At 41.5% G+C, this 17,180-nt stretch overlaps 1 protein-coding gene and 1 pseudogene across 3 annotated transcripts in view; both read left to right on the top strand.

Annotated features, from left to right (window-relative positions):
- The window catches only part of IMMP1L (inner mitochondrial membrane peptidase subunit 1), an 84,596-nt gene that overhangs the window by 13,867 nt on the left and 53,549 nt on the right, over positions 1 to 17,180 (top strand). The window lies entirely within an intron of this gene.
- LOC141173589 (uncharacterized) lies at positions 2,309 to 13,149 on the top strand (annotated as a pseudogene).

Below are 17,180 nucleotides of genomic sequence, written 5' to 3'. Positions count from 1 at the left end.
TGTATACTCTCTGACGTACATAGTACTTTCTGGAGATAGGAGTCTACTATTCAGCAGCTATTTCTATGGCACCTGTGTACCTGTATACTCTCTGAGGTACACAGTACTTTCTGGAGAGAGGACTGTAGTATTCAGTGGCTATTTCTACGGCATCTGTATACTCTCTGAGGTACACAGTACTTTCTGGAGAGAGGACTCTACTATTCAGTGGCTATTTCTACGGCACCTGTATACCTGTATACTCCCTGATGTACACAGTACTTTCTGGAGAGAGGACTGTAGTATTCAGTGGCTATTTGTACGGCACCTGTATACCTGTATACTCTCTGATGTACACAGTACTTTCTGGAGAGAGGACTGTAGTATTCAGTGGCTATTTCTACGGCACCTGTATACCTGTATACTCTCTGATGTGCACAGTACTTTCTGGAGAGAGGACTGTAGTATTCATTGGCTATTTCTACGGCACCTGTATACCTGTATACTCTCTGAGGTACACAGTACTTTCTGGAGAGAGGACTGTAGTATTCAGCGGCTATTTCTACGGCACCTGTATACCTGTATACTCTCTGATGTACACAGTACTTTCTGGAGAGAGGACTGTAGTATTCAGTGGCTATTTCTATGGCACCTATATACTCTCTGAGGTACACAGTACTTTCTGGAGAGAGGACTCTACTATTCAGCGGCTATTTTTATGGCACCTGTATACCTGTATACTCCCTGAGGTACACAGTACTTTCTGGAGAGAGGACTCTACTATTCAGCGACTATTTCTACGGCACCTGTATACTCTCTGCATATCAGTGCTCCTGGACTTCCGCACCACTGCCAACATGGCTGTTCCAAAAATAAACTTGAAAAAAATAAGGCTCGGGTTCTATGTCAACAACAACGCCGCGCTAATGAGACTCCTGAACAAAAACGCCATTGTCTGGACAAAAAACAATGCATGTAAACGTAGACGTCTGGCTCAGGAGTCACCTCGCTCTAAAGCTATTAGATTGGCACTTTCCAAACAAAAACGCTGCCACAATACGAATTCTGTCCCAACATTTCTACCACAATCACAAGATGACGCATCACATTCTGAACACCACAGATTGTACTACTTCAAGGTGTATGACCTCTCGGCAACTATCTCCACTAGCCACATCAATGCCACTGTTACACAATCCAGAACCATACTCTGTGCAGCCAGAAGCTGAAACACAAACCCTCACACTACTCCAACTACCAAACATGGCTTCTCATAAAAAAATACAAAAATCAAGATGAAATAAAAAAGGCCCAGACACTACATCAACAAAAACACCGTGCGACTCCTGAACAAAAACGTCATCGTGTGGACAGAGACGATGCACATCAACATAGACGTTTCGCTCAGGAGTCGCCTCACTCTTAAGCTAATAGATGGGCTATTTGCCAAAAAAAATGCTGCAAAAATACACATTTTGTCTCTACATTTCTACCACTATCACAAGATGATGCATCACAGTCTGAACACCACACCACAGATTCTACCACTGTAAGGTCTATGACCTCTTGGCAACTATCGCCACTAGCCATATCAATGCCAGTGTTACACAATACAGCACCATACTCTGTACTGCCACAAGCTGAAACACAAACGCTTACAGTACTGCAACTACAAAACAAACGACTAATCAACATTTGGCGACAAACAAGATCCATTGACTCTTGAAGTACTCCACTACTACTACAACAACAACAATATTTTACTTGTGATGAAAATAGTATTAAAGAACACAGCTGCGGTGACCTGACCCATGTATTGTGAAAATTGCCAAGCTTTGCATTTTGCAAATGAGATGCCTCTGGATAAAAAGTTTACCCAGTGCTGTCAGAAGGGTAAAGTACATTTACCCATAATACAGTATCCCCATGTGTTGACAATGTTGATGACTGGAGAACATGAATACAGCAAAAATTTTATGGACAATATTCACTCTATCAACAGTTCTTTTGCCTCCATGGGAGCAAGTGTTTCGCCACCTCCTGGATATGGCCCATACTGTTTTCGAATTCATGGACAGATCTATCATCGAACAGACACACTGCATCCAGCTGACGAAGTACCACCTAAATTTGCACAACTTTACATACTAGATATCACCCACGCTAATGAACAACGACTGCAATGTAAAGAAAATGAAAAATGTTATCCTACTTTAATGACCATTATTGCTGAGCTAATGCAAACACAAAATCCTTTCACTGCTGCCTATAGAATGCTACACGATGTGGAAGAACAAGAGACGATCAAAGCTCTACAAAATGAACTGTCATGCCAAACATCACAATAGCTATTAAACAAGATCGAACTCAAGATCCCAGACGATACAATAAACCAACTCTGAGTGAAGTGGCAGTCATCTTTCAGAATGATGATGGTGAGCCTCCCTTCCATAGAGACATCTTAATTAATGATGAGCGAGCATGCTAGCCACTTCTCGGTACTCGCCCGAGCATCTCAGTACTCGAGATGCTCGGAGCTCGCCGAGTACTTTCAAGATGCACGGGCGGGAGCTCGGGTCCCCTTCCTGCATGTTTGGCGCTATTTAGAGCACCAATCATGCAGGGATTGTCTGCCACTCACTGTAATGTCACAGCCATGGTGGTTGTGGCATTACAGTGATTGCCCAAATCGATGGGAACAGTGCTCACAGTGAAACATGAAAAGCCGGCAATTCAGCAGCGGCATACACCGGTACCCGACAATTTATAACAGAAAGAATAGAGCATCACACATAGATTAGATAGATAGAAACATGTCAGTCACATATATAATAAGTACAGTGATAGTGTTGGTTACTGTTCTTGTCATTTAGTGTAAAAATAAAGGATTTATTAAAAAAAAAATTGGCGTAGGGTTCCCCGTAATTTTAGTTTCTAGCGGAGGTTAAGCAGACGGCTGGGGCAGATGTTTGAAGCCTGGGAAGGGGGTAATACCCACGGAGCTTCCCAGGCTACTAATATCAGCCCCCAGCTGAATACCTAGCCTTTGCTAGCTATTAAAGTGGGAGACCCCCCCCCCCAAAAAATGACGTGTGGTCCACCCTATTTTATTACCTAGCAAAGGCTAGGCAGACAGCTGGGGGCTGATATTAATAGCCCAGGAAGGGTGCCATGAATATTGGCCCCCTCCCAGGCTAGAAACACCAGCCGTCAGCCGCCCCAGAAATGGCGCATCCATAGGATGCGCGAATTCTGGCACTTAGCCTCGCTCTTCCCACTGCCCTGTAGAGGTGGCAGTGGGGTAATAGGGCTGGGGTTGATGACAGCTTATAATGACAGCTGACATCAAGCCCAGGTTAGTAATGGAGAGGCATCTATAAGACACCCCCATTACTAACCCCATAGTCAAAGTTAAAAAAAAAACACAAACACCCAGAATAAAGTCATTTAATTGAAATAAACACACAATTTTTTAATGTTCTAAATTAAACCATACTTACCATCACGCCCATTCCAGCTGAAGCCAATGGCTTCTGCAATAAAAGTAAAATAATAGAGCAACCTCATCCTTACCTTTCCATGGTTCCCAGGATGGCTCCAGCTCTGCTACATTCACATGACAGGCTGGATCGCAGCCGAAAGCTGCCATCAGCTTGCCATGCCGCAGACACTGAGAAGCGCAGGCATGCTTGCGCTCCTCAGTGTCTGGCTGTGACGGCATCCAGATAAGCCGAGTTCATGTCCAATGAACTCAGCTCACCTCATGCACGTCACTGACAGCGTGGGAGAATTCTCCTGCACTCAGTGCTTGAGCAGGAGAATTCTCCCACGCTGGGATGGCATTCTGATGACAGGCTGGAAAGCAGCTGAGCGCTGCCATCCAGCTTGTCATCCTTCAGAGACACTGCAGAGCGCAAGCATGCCTGCGCTCTGCAGTGTCTATGAAGGATGGCATGCTGGATGGCAGCGCTCATCTGCGACCAGCGTGGGAGAATCCTCCTGCTCAAGCGCTGAGCGCAGGAGAATTCTCCCACGCTGTCAATGACGTGCATGAGGTGAGCTGAGTTCATTGGACATGAACTCGGCTCTTCTGGATGCCGTCACAGCCAGACACTGAGGAGCGCAAGCATGCCTGCGCTTCTCAGTGTCTGCGGCATGGCCAGCTGGATGGCAGCTTTCGGCTGCGATCCAGCCTGTCATGTGAATGTAGCAGAGCTGGAGCCATCCTGGGAACCATGGAAAGGTAAGGATGAGGTTGCTTTATTATTTTATTTTTATTGCAGGAGATCGTTGGCTTCAGCTGGAGTGGGCATGATGGTAAGTATGGTATAATTTAGAACATTAAAGAATTGTGTGTTTATTTCAATTAAAGGACTTTATTCTGGGTTTGTGTTTGTGTTTTTTTTTAACTTTGACTATGGGGTTAGTAATGGGGGTGTCTTATAGACGCCTCTCCATTACTAACCTGGGCTTGATGTCAGCTGGCATTATAAGCTGACATCAACCCCAGCCCTATTACCCCACTGCCACCGCTACAGGGCAGTGGGAAGAGCGAGGCTAAGTGCCATAATTCGCGCATCCTATGGATGCGCCATTTCTGGGGCGGCTGACGGCTGGTGTTTCTAGCCTGGGAGGGGGCCAATATTCATGGCACCCTTCCTGGGCTATTAATATCAGCCCCCTGCTGTCTGCCTAGCCTTTGCTAGCTATTAAAATAGGGGGGACCCCTCGTCAATTTTTTTTGGGTCCCCCATTTTAATAGCTAGTAAAGGCTAGGTATTCAGCTGGGGGCTGATATTAGTAGCCTGGGAAGCTCCGTGGGTATTACTCCCTTCCCAGGCTTCAAACATCTACTCCAGCCGTCTGCTTAACCTCCGCTAGAGACTAAAATTACGGGGAACCCCACGCCAATTTTTTTTTTTAATAAATCCTTTATTTTAACACTAAATGACAAGTACAGTAAGCAACACTGTCACTCTACTTATTATATATGTGACTGACATGTTTCTATCTATCTAATCTATGTGTGATGCTCTATTCTTTCTGTTCTAAACTAGCTTTTACCCGCGGCTTCGCTCGCGTGGAATTTGGTCTGCCACATTAAGTTTCGTGACAGATCATTTTAATAGTAAAAAAAAATAATCTTAATAGTAAAAAAAAATAATCTTATTTAGTTACTCGTACATCCAAAATTTCAGATGCCTAACTTCAAAACTGACGGATTCCATACAATCTTTGAACCCCTATAATATGAAGAGGGAAACTCTTGAGGGTGGAATTATCAAAATTCCTCTCTTAGTGCTCATTTAAGCTATAATAGAACCTATCTGCAAATTTCAAGATGCTAAGTTCAGTGGTTTCGGCTGTGCGTTGACCGCTAGGTGTGTCAGTCAATCAGGTTTACAGTTTTATATAATCTTCGCCTGTATGGTGTGTTTATAAAAAGTAGCCCTATGTCCTTCCCCAGGCTTGAAATTATCCATATCAAATTTCATCACAAACGGATTACTAAACACTGATTACTAAACAGGACGGACTGAAGTTACTTGCGTTTAATATTGTTCGTGTTAGTAAAGAATTAGTATGTAATTGGAATAATGGACATCTGCAGGTAATTTATCTATGTGTTTTTACTGCAATATACTCCTGTAAACTATGTTATTTGATTTCTTTCGTTCAGCGAAAATATGTAGATTTTGCGATTTAGAAACACGTGAGCAAGCTACGTATAGCTGACCGTGGGAAAAACAGGGCGTGCCTAAATGTATCCCCGCTACCTTCAAAGTTTGCCCTTGCGATTTATTGATGGTCATTGAAAATGCAACTTTAAGTGGGAACTGCAAACGTTTGAAATTAAAGGGTAAGTTATTGGGTATTATTGGGATGCGTGGTATAAGAATATTTTCACCCTTAGCTTCTCCAGTTAAAATTGTGGCCTTTACAATGTGCCTGCCTAGTTCAGTGACTCACAATCTAGTGCCATTACATAATCTCGGGGCGTCCAAGTTGTGCATTAACAAAACGGGTATACCGACCTTTAATTCGAGCTTATGAGATGGGACCCCAGATAGCTCCAAAGAGTTAAGAAACTCCACGGGGTAGCTCGTACAGTCTTCAGATGACATGACTGTGTCGATGGAGTTGTAGGTTGTTGCATCGCTGGTTACTTGGTCCAAGATAATTTTATTGATTTTCGCAACTGTTTCATTTCTTGGTGCTAGTATAGTTCTTTCACATAGCCAATTTTCATCGTGGATGTTTTGTTGCAAATTTGGAAAAACTTGAGCAATAAGTGCGTCTTCCGAATCCACAACATGACAAAATTGGTTAGTGAATAGAACCATACCTTCTTCGTTAGTTTCGATTCGACCTTCACCGATCTCGAGCAGTTTCTCAGCGTACGCGCCCGACTCTAGATCACTGAATAACTGGACACGCATGTTGGTGGTGAGGTGCAGCTTTTCAACTTTGGTCCATAAATATGAGGATTTCAGACATGCGTTAATTTCGTCTGCTGCAGTGCCTCGCTCGATGACAGGCAAAGTTTGCTTAAAGTCCCCAGCCAATAAAACAACCACACCACCCATTATTGTTTGTTTACTGTGTAAGTCTTGTAGACAACGATCAAGAGCTTCGATGGCGCGTTTGTGTGACATTGTGCTCTTGTCCCACACGATTAGTTTGCACTGTTGCAACAGGAGGCCACGGGCGCTGCTCTTGCTGATATTACACAATGGGGTTTCTTCGTTCACCAGATTAAGAGGTAATTTAAAGACTGAATGTGCCGTCCGTCCACCGCTTAGCAATCTTGCAGCAAATCCAGAGGAAGCCACAGCTAATGCAACGTTATGACCGCTACGAATTTTTGCTAAAAGTAAATTAAGCAAGAAAGTTTTTCCTGTACCACCCGGGGCATCAAGGAAAAAAAGTCCACCTTCACCATTCTCAACTCGTCCTACTATTTTGTGATAAATCTCTCTTTGATCAGGTAGCAAACGTGGCTCAGTTTCGCAAACGTGAGCGTCTAACTGGTTGGTATCATAGCTTAGCTCTTTTATCAACTCGTTCGACAGCTCTCCTCGTGGTGAGGGTAGACCAAAATCGGACAATTTCTTTCCAGAAATTATTAATATTTTGTCCTCGATAAGCCCCAACGCCTCATTGAAACAGAGATCATCGTTAACGTGATCCATTCTTTCAAATCTGTGCATGATATCCTCTGATAACGCAGTTTTATACTTGTGCCAGAGTTGTAGAGGATTGGATAAACCGCAAGTGCATATCAATATGGCAAACAGCTCTCTTATTTGCGCCGGGGAGCGACATAGCACGGCCTCTTCTAAGGTGGTATCCCAGTGGTTATCATCATCCAACAACCCCATCTTCTCACACACCTGCCGAAAAGTTGCAAGTTCTTGACCTTCAAATGTTTTTAAATCCGAGACGTTGGTTGGACCCCTTATTACATTCAGCAGCATACGCAAGCAATAACATTCAAAATTGCTAACGTGCACCGTGTAAATGCGACCTAGAGCGTCTCCTGCCTTCACACCTGGCCAGCCATCGACAGGTGTTCCTTGTAAACGACGTTTCCATTGCTTCCGTGCCACATTCCAAGTATAGTAGCGAGGCACGTCAATGTAAAGTAATGTTTTTGCAAACGTATCACTTTGGCACAACAGGAAAAATGCAGCTAGTGTAGTTTTAGGTGGTGCTTCTAATCTCTCTCTAAAATTATTTTCCGTAAAGTAAACCCTCTCGCCATTGGGTAAATGAATCGCGAGATGAGTGACGGTTGGGTGTCTCTCGTGCAGAGGCAGACCTAAGATCCGCCACGCTGCTTCGTTACTGCTAACATATCGGCCGGTTCTAAAGGTCTGCACCTCATCTCTTGGGTCAATGTTAACATTCCCTTGCTGGCGGATGTTAAAAATAGCCTGGTCGCTACCCTTATTAATATATTTACAAACATATTTTATCGCCTGTACCGTATTACAGAACTCTACATTTAAATGAGAATTAAAAATTTTTGATAAGAGTGGAGAATATGGGACCACCCAGCTATTGTCCACCAATATTTCCTGTGTTCCTCTACGGGTTTTTATAATCGTCGTGCGTCCACCATTCTCTGGTGCTCTGCGCCTGTACAAAGGATAACCTTTGTCATTGGTTTGAGTATCTTTTAAAAGCTTCCTCGGATATTTTTTGGTACATTTTCCTTCCTTCATGCATGGCGATGAAGAATTGAATGTACCACATGGCCCGTGAATCATATTCTTTGTCACTGTATCATAGAGCTTTTGATCGGTTTCTGGGTTTGGTATCTCAGCACATATGATTTCGTCAATTTGGTTCGGATGCAATTTTTCCTTTAACCACAGCAGTAAGTGCACATGAGGCAAACCTCGCTTTTGCCACTCGATCGAGTACATGAAGCATTGCATATCACCAAATATGTTACCTTTTGTAAGTAGAGCTACCAACTTCTGTACTTTTATTCTAAATACTCGAGCTGTTAAGTCATGTCTGTCCGTTGAATTTTGACCAGCCATAAGCTCTTTGGTGATTTCTGGCCAAGCGGGGTTGCAAGTCATTGTAATAAATAAATCAGGCCTCCCATAATTACGTACGTATGTGAACGCGTCTTCTGTGTATTCGTGTAGGTATCTCGGGCTTTTTACAAATGATGATGGGAGAATCACCATCTGACCTAAGTTATTTGGATCCAAATCCGCATAATTTCTTATTGCATCTTGCAAGTGAATATAATTTTCTGCGCGCAGTTTTTTTTTGATTTAAAGAAATGAACCTTAAGCGCTCACTTTCCATCTTTACATACATGTCGACCAGAAACTGATGAAGTAGGAGCCTACACTTAAGCATCAAATTAAAATCGCTGCGACGGACCATCAAGTGAAAGGCATAAAAATCTTTGCAGGACACCTTTTTGCTTGGCATTGCTTGTTTGGTAATTGGATTTATCTGAGGAATATCAATGCTGTACCCCTCCTGTCCTTTCCAAAAAATTATTGGGTACTCGAGAGCGTCATAGAATCTATGTGTATCGGGAACCCTAGTGAGCATGCCATCGCGCGGCTGCACAACGATGTCCCGAGACATAGTTTGTTCGCTACTAACTATTACAGCAGCTATTTCATTTGTAGTAGGGGCATTGAATCGTCTCTCATGTTGACCACGTGGTACACGGTCTGGGTGAATCACTACTTTGAAATGATCGTCATTGATCATTCTGTCTCTAGCCGTTGTAAATTCATGCACCAAAATGTTGTGGTCGTGAAGTACTTGTTGTAATTTTTTAACTATGTTTCTATCTACGCTTTGCACGCACTCAGTACGCCTGTTGATTTGCTCTTCTTCGTCACCTATGAAATAAACTTGTAAAAATTGTGGTTGCGAAATGGACGTAGGAATTACAGAACCGATACGGTGGTATACTTGTCCTTGTATTGTAAAGGTCGGGCAAAACCCTGGCATTGAGACAATTTGATCTGCTCCAAAAGACGTCATATGAAAGCACATGTTGTATTTTCTTATATTATTTAGAAAAAGGCGAGATTCATCAGTTTCATTAGAGAAAAGCTCTTTTAAAGGTTGAACTGGCTCGTCTATATAAGGAAGAGCTACTTTCCCGCCCAAACAACACATACTTGCTGCTTCCTCTTTCCACTTAAGAGCTCCGCAATATTTGCAATCTATGGTCATTGCTTCTATTTTTATAAGCTTGTGAGTTTCATAATCAAGAGTCTCGTCATACTCAAATGCAGCTTTATTAAACAATATCCATGTATTTCTTGTAAATGTTTGACGTCGCTGTGCTGCCCTTTCAGCAACAGTGCGTCTGCGAGATTCGGCCATTTCATAAGTTTCAGTGGCTCTTTGGGACGCCATGTAAGTCGCTTGCTGCTGACGTCGAGCTTGGGACTGTTCTGGAGTTTCAGCAGCCCGTTGAGACGCCAGATACTCCGCATGCTGTTCACGTCGGGCTTGGGACTGTTCTGGAGTTTCAGCAGCCCGTTGAGATGCCAAAAACTCCTCATTCCGTTCACGTCGGGCTTGGGATTGTTCTGGAGTCTCTGCAGCTCTGTGTGCCGCACAACGCACCGCCTGCTCAAGCCTTCATTGCTCGGCTTGTTGAGACGTCTCATCACGTCTAATTATTTTCATAGCTCGGGCTTTATTAGAGCTTTGCGAAATGTTAGACTTACGCTTTCGCGGCATTTTTATAAGTACTAATTACAAAATAGGTAGTTAGTAAAGTTCAAACAAAATACTAAAACAATCTAATTAGTTATATTACGATCGCTGTACAGACGATATCAGTTGTATATGACTGGTCTATGAGGAGCAGCTGTGGCGCGGTTACCCATAGCAACCATTCCCAGTGCTCTGTGGGAGCTGAGAGCAGCCTGCTGGTGCTGTGGGTGACATGCTGCGCTGCACACACACAGGGCTGTGCTGCACACAGGAGGGGAGGACGCCATTTGTGTAGGGCTGCTGCCGGTGCTGTCAGGCTGCAGTGTGTGCATCCTCCATGGAGCCGCGCTCAGGTTACTGCCGCTCCCCATGTGTGAGTCACTTCCCCTCCGCCCAGGTGAGGCGCTCGGAACTTTCCCGGCTGCAGCAGCTGGCGCAGGTGAGCGCAAGTTTTATTATACGGTGTTATGTGGAGGGACAATGGCGGCGGGGACCCCCTGTGTGAGGACAATGACGGCCCGGTGCCCCCGGGCAACCTGCAGGAGGAAGCCTCACACTCCCCCCGGGCTGTGGGCGCGGGCAGGCCGTGCTGGGACGTGTAGTTCCCTAGTAACCTGTTCCTGACATATGGGCTGTTTTCTGTATTTTGTTTTGTTTTTTTTTTTGTTTTTAAGTCTGAGAAAATGTCATAAATTATCCTTCTCACTTCAGCTGTTTCCAGAGTGTAATGTATCAGGGTGAGCTCATGACTGACAGCTGCCAAAGTTTCTAGGAAATGTCAGTCCCTGGGGGTCGTGTGTGAACCCCCTGTGCCACACTTGTACCTGGCCACGGTATATGATCACCCCTGTATTCTGACTGTGGACAGGCGGCAACTGTGACCTCACTATACAATGATCCACTATGGGCAAATTATTGTATTATCAATCTCTTCTGACTGCTGTAAATCAGCCATTTAAATATCACCTGTGTATGTGTGTATATAAGAGAGCTCTCAGAGGCCAGATTTTTTTCCGACTTAATTGACATGTATCGTTATATTACGACCAAAATTACATAAAATCATTACAAATTGTAGCCTATATGTTATTCCGATGTATAATCTATATTACTGTAAAGTTTCATGCAAATCCGTCCAGTAGTTTTTTTGTGAAAGAGTAACAAACATACATACTCACAAACTTTCGCATTTATAATATTAGTAGGATAGGATTGTCTGGTACCGGTGTATGCGGCTGCTGAATTGCCGGCCGGCTTTTTTAAAGAGATGGGTGCATGAAAATCGGAGGGCACTAGTGTGTTCCAATTGCCCTGCTATGTTTTTCATGCACCCTCCTATATACCCTGCCTGCCTGTCTGCCTATATATTCTGCCTGCCTGACGTTTAATTGAGCACCGTTCCCATCGATTTGGGCAATTTTTGACCTTCTGCAGACCGCCGGGGGGACCGCCAGAAAAATGCTGGAGTTTCCCATAGACTTACATTTGGCTCCTTGCTGGGGTCGAGCACAAGAGTATTCCAATGTGCTCGACCCGAGCTTCGAGCACCCGAGCATTTTAGTGCTCGCTCATCACTAATCTTAATTCATTTAAAACCTGATCCACAAAACCCTCTAGCTCCAAAAACACAAAGAATCAGTATTCTACATAGTAATTTAGATGCTCTGATGTATCCTGTCTTTTTCCTTATGGAGAACAAGGCAGGCATGACGCTCTAAAACACCAAGGAGATAGTAAACAAAGGATTACCCAACTACAGTTTAAGGCTATGTTTTATCAGTAAGAAAGGATTTTAATTCACTACTAAATGGAGGTAAACTAACACAACAATATTTTGTTGATTCATATGTCAAAGTCGAAGTTAATAGACTACATTACATTCGAATGCATCAAAAAGATCTAAAAGTAGAAGATTATTGCTTGCTACAAGAACATTTACTCAACAAATCTATTGAAAAGGGCATCCCCATTGGAAAACTCATTTTACCATCATCCTTCGAAGGCAGTGCACGAAATATGCAGCAGCGGTATCGGGATGCTATGGCTATCGTTACCAAATATGGCCGCCCTGATCTCTGTCACCATGACGTGTAATCCAAAGTGGAGGGAAATTACTGAAAATGTACAACAGTGGCAACGTGTTGAACGTCGCCCAGACTTAGTTGCACGGGTCTTTAAAATTAAACTTGAATCCCTGTTATCTGACATCAACAATGGATTATTTGGACACGTCTGTGCTATTGTCCATGTCATCGAGTTTCAAAAGCGTGGCCTGCCACATGCACATATTTTAATCACACTTGACAAAAATTCAAAAATCAGAACCGAAGAAGACATAGACAATATTGTGTGGGCTGAAATTCCTGACAAGACAACATGCCCTCAGCTCCACAACATTGTTCTGACAAACATGATTCACGGTCCCTGGGGTGAATCTAATCCTAACTGTCCATGTATGGATCATACACACTGCACCAAAGGATTTCCAAAAAAATTTCAACAAAATACCTCTAAAGAAATGGATGGCTATCCAATTTACCGCAGAAACATTTGGCACTACATATCAACATTATTCTAAAACGATTGACAATTCATGGGCTGTTCCATATAACCCATATTTGCTAAAAAAAATACAACTGCCATATTAATGTGGAATTTTGTGCTAGCATCCAAAGTGTCAAGTATTTTTTTAAATATGTATATAAAGGACATGACAAGGCTAATATTGAAATAGCTCAAACACAACTCCAACTCGAACATGATGAAACAAATCACTTTGTTGTTTCACGATACTTCAGTGCACCCGAAGCTGCATGGAGAATCTTTGCTTTTCCTATGCATAGACAATCTCATGCAATTATTCGCCTTGCAGTACATCTACCTAACTCTCAGGCACTATATTTTCATCAAGATAAGCCCATTAACAACATACAACAAAAACTACAACACTCGTGACGTACTTTAACCTTAATAAGATCGACCCTAATGCACATCAGTATTATTACAGAGACATTCCAGAACACTACATTTGGAAACATGGCACATGGGAACACAGAAAGAAAAGAGGCCACGCTGAAATAGGAAGAATGTATACAGTTAGGTGTGAAAGACCAAGAGCGCTATTATTTACGCTTGTTGTTATTACATGTAAAAGGAGCAACAAGTTTTCAGGACCTTAAATCTGTCAATAGTATTACACATGAAACCTTTCGAGATGCTGCCTCAGTACTTGGATTATTAATAGATGACAGTGTCTGGAGAAATACTATACTAGATGCAACTGTTCTGAACATGCCTACACAACTTCGGGAGATGTTCGCTTACATCTGTATTTTTGGAACACCTACAAATCCAATAGAATTGTGGAAGGAATTTAAACAACATTTCATACAAGACTACCGTTACCGATACCACAACAACAGTGAACTGTGTATCAATTGTGAATCAATTGTGAAAGCTATGCTATGAAATATGTTCAAGATGTGCTAATAATACATGGCAACTCTTATTTGGATTTTAATTTACCACGCCCTGCAACAAATATACGCCAGCCTCAAGAAGACTATGATAAAGGCTATGAATTAGCTACAGCTACTGAGATGAAAAAAACTCTTAATCCTGAGCAACTGTTGGCTTTCAACGCTATTGTGGATGCTCTACAAGACAAGACGTCGACACCTAAGTGTTTCTTTATTGATGGTCCAAGTGGCAGTGGAAAAACCTACTTATACCATCTACTTATACATTATGTCAGAGGACAAGGACATGTGGTCTCACCTGCCGCCACTACAGGAATAGCTGCAGACTTGCTACCAGGAGGACGAACTATGCACTCTCTGTATGGCATTCCAATTCCAATTAATGAAACATCAGTTTCCAGGATTAAAACTGACACTAACGCTGCCAACAAGTTAAAAAATACTACACTTTTTATACTTGATGAGTGTATAATGGCACAAAACAATTTTTTGAATGTCATTGATAGACTTCTTTTGATGTCATGACAATACATGTTGATGTCAAAAATAATGTTCCCTTTGGTGGTAAAGTTTTCATACTTGGGAGGAGATTTCCGCCAATGCCTTCCTGTACTTACACATGCCACCCGAACTGAAACTGTGGATTGTTGTCTTAAATATTGTCAACTCTGGAAACACTTCACAAGACTCCCGCTATTCAACAACATGAGATCCAGGGATCCAGAATACAGCACTGGGTTACTTAAACTAGGCAATGGTCAGCTCTCAAACCAATACAATCTTGGAGAGGACGTTATTGAAATTCCTCCAGACATGCTGTCCTCTGCCTGTTTAATCACAGACATATTTGGCACAAACATTCATATTAATGTTAATGACGCTGAAAGTGTTTTGTATGCTGCATCACATGCAATATTGTGTCCAAAAAATGAAGATGTTGAATTTCTCAATTCTCAAATTATGGACCGATTGAGTGGCCAATATGTCTTATATACAAGTGATGATTCTGTGGATGCGGATGATGCTTATGAAACTGAACACTACCCAGTCGAATTTTTACATTCTCTGACACCATCTGGAATGCCACCACATCGCCTACAACTAAAAATAGGAACAATTGTCAGGCTGCTGCGAAACCTGAATACAAAAAAAGGATTATATAACGGAACTCGGCTCTTTGTAACATCCTTAAATCCACATATCATACAGGCAAAAGTCATCACAGGATCAGCTGAAGGAGACTTTGTTTTTAGTCCACGCATTGATGTGTCCATCTGAAACTGGGTTACCATTCAAACTACGAAGACGACAGTTTCCTGTTAAGCCAAATTTCGCAATGACAATTAACAAGGCACAAGGACAGACCCTAAATCGAGTGGGTATTTATCTACCTCAACCAGCCTTTGGCCATGGGCAACTATATGTTGCTTTCTATAGAGTCAAGCAACGCTCCCATGTCAAAGTCAAGGTTTTAGATACACCACTACAAGGACAGTTGTTACATGGAAGTGATACAGTGTTCACTAAAAATGTTTATAAAAATGTTTTAAATTAATTTAGGTCTTTAGTAATCTCAATAACATGTACATAGTATTATATCACATCAATAGTGATTTACTTTTTGAACACATATTAATATGCCTTAGATACATACATATGTATAGATACATTTCTATGTATGTATATACATATATAAAAACATAGTAGAACATACACATTGTTATATTATATATATATAGATAACATATTTTGTACCATTAATTTTGTTGTAAATATATATAGAAGTATTTAAGGTCATCACAGGGGAGATATGTATCATCAACTTTTAAACAGTTGGTGATGGAAACCCATATTTGTAAGTAACTACAGTGTCAAAGATGCTGAGAGACTTATTTGTCTTTTCACTGGGCTGGGTTTTTTGTGAACAGCTGAAGAGATGGGTGGGACGGCTGTTCACCATATCTCCTCCTCTAGCTCTAATCCATGTGGATAGAGACATCACTACATAGATATATATTCATATATATCTCTATTTATACCTTTAAAAATTGTAGATTTTAGACATACATAGATACATATACATAGATATATGAGAGATATTATATACTTTAAATAATTCTATATTTTTAGTACATATATACATCATAGCTAAACACATACATATATTAGTTTGTTAATATGATAAACATAGATGATATATATATATATAGACACATCTAGATTGAGGAGACATTATAGATACATACTTACATAGTTTAACCATATATACATAAATAATATATTTATATAATATAATAATGTATATAATAATATTTATTCATTTATATAGCACTATTAATTTTATAGTGCTTTACATACGTTTGCAACACTGTCCCCATTGGGGCTCACAATCTAAACATCCTATCAGTATGTCTTTCAAGTTTCATAGTTACATCTATCTATCTAATACATAAAAATAGAATATAATAACATTTCTATGGATTGTCTTTCTGTTACTATTATGTAAAGTATGAAGCTTTGCAATTATTTTTGACATGTTAATAAATTGTATCCTTTCACTTCCTTTCTGTTTTTCGCTCCACCTTGGAAACTACAAAGTATTAACTCAAGGGGGCCGAATAATATTGCACGCCCCCACAGTTTTTAATTTGTTAAAGTTTAAAATATCCAATAAATTTCATTCCACTTCACGATTTTGTCCCACTTGTTGGTTCTTCCCAAAAAAGTTAGAATTTTATATCTTTATGTTTGAAGCCAGAAATGTGGAAAAAGGTAGAAAAGTTCAAGGGGGCCAAATACTTTCACAATGCACTGTATATACTGTGGACAAGCAATTCAAGTAACTGCACTGTTTACATAACTTTTTTATGCGTCAAATGTTTTATATAGATGGAAGACCCTGGCACCCCTACTGACTAGTAAAACCAAGGGGTAGAAGTTCCTCTGAGACAGCCTCATAGACTCCTTATTAAGGGCTCAAACAGATGCCCGAGGATTTCTGTCCGATCACAGACCCCAATGAACGGTTTGGCCAAGACTCTTGTGACCCGAGCATCACGGCCTCATAGATGTATCTGAAGCTGTCACACTCAGATGGGGAGACCCTCGACTAGCCTGTGCATTGTGGTCCGCGCTTGGACCGATTTGCACGAACATCTGCATGAGTTCCAAGTCTAATCGTGAACAGGAGAAACAAGTGACACCAAATTTAAGTTTTGACTTCATTATTTGCACAAACCTATAGAAAAAAAAGGGTGAAGGGGAGACGCTCTACTAGACAGTGGCCAATTTGCGTTCCATGACACGTCTATGGGCCTTCACCGTGTAATGACATTATCACACTATACATAAGCGCAGTGAACATCAAGCTTAAAACAAACTAGTAAGTTCACATCTGTTAAAATATAATACATCGATGTACAATAAAAAATATACATTATATTGTGGTACCATGGTAGCCAGAAAACTCGATGTAAATACTTTTATCCCAAAAAGAGACAAAAATAT

This window comes from Phyllobates terribilis, unplaced genomic scaffold, assembly GCF_046119375.1.
Source record: "Phyllobates terribilis strain yellow unplaced genomic scaffold, ASM4611937v1 Scaffold_13__5_contigs__length_258822181, whole genome shotgun sequence".
NCBI classification, from domain to species: Eukaryota; Metazoa; Chordata; class Amphibia; order Anura; family Dendrobatidae; genus Phyllobates; species Phyllobates terribilis.
Note: the sequence above shows the minus strand (reverse complement) of the source record. Positions and strands in the feature narration are given on the sequence as shown.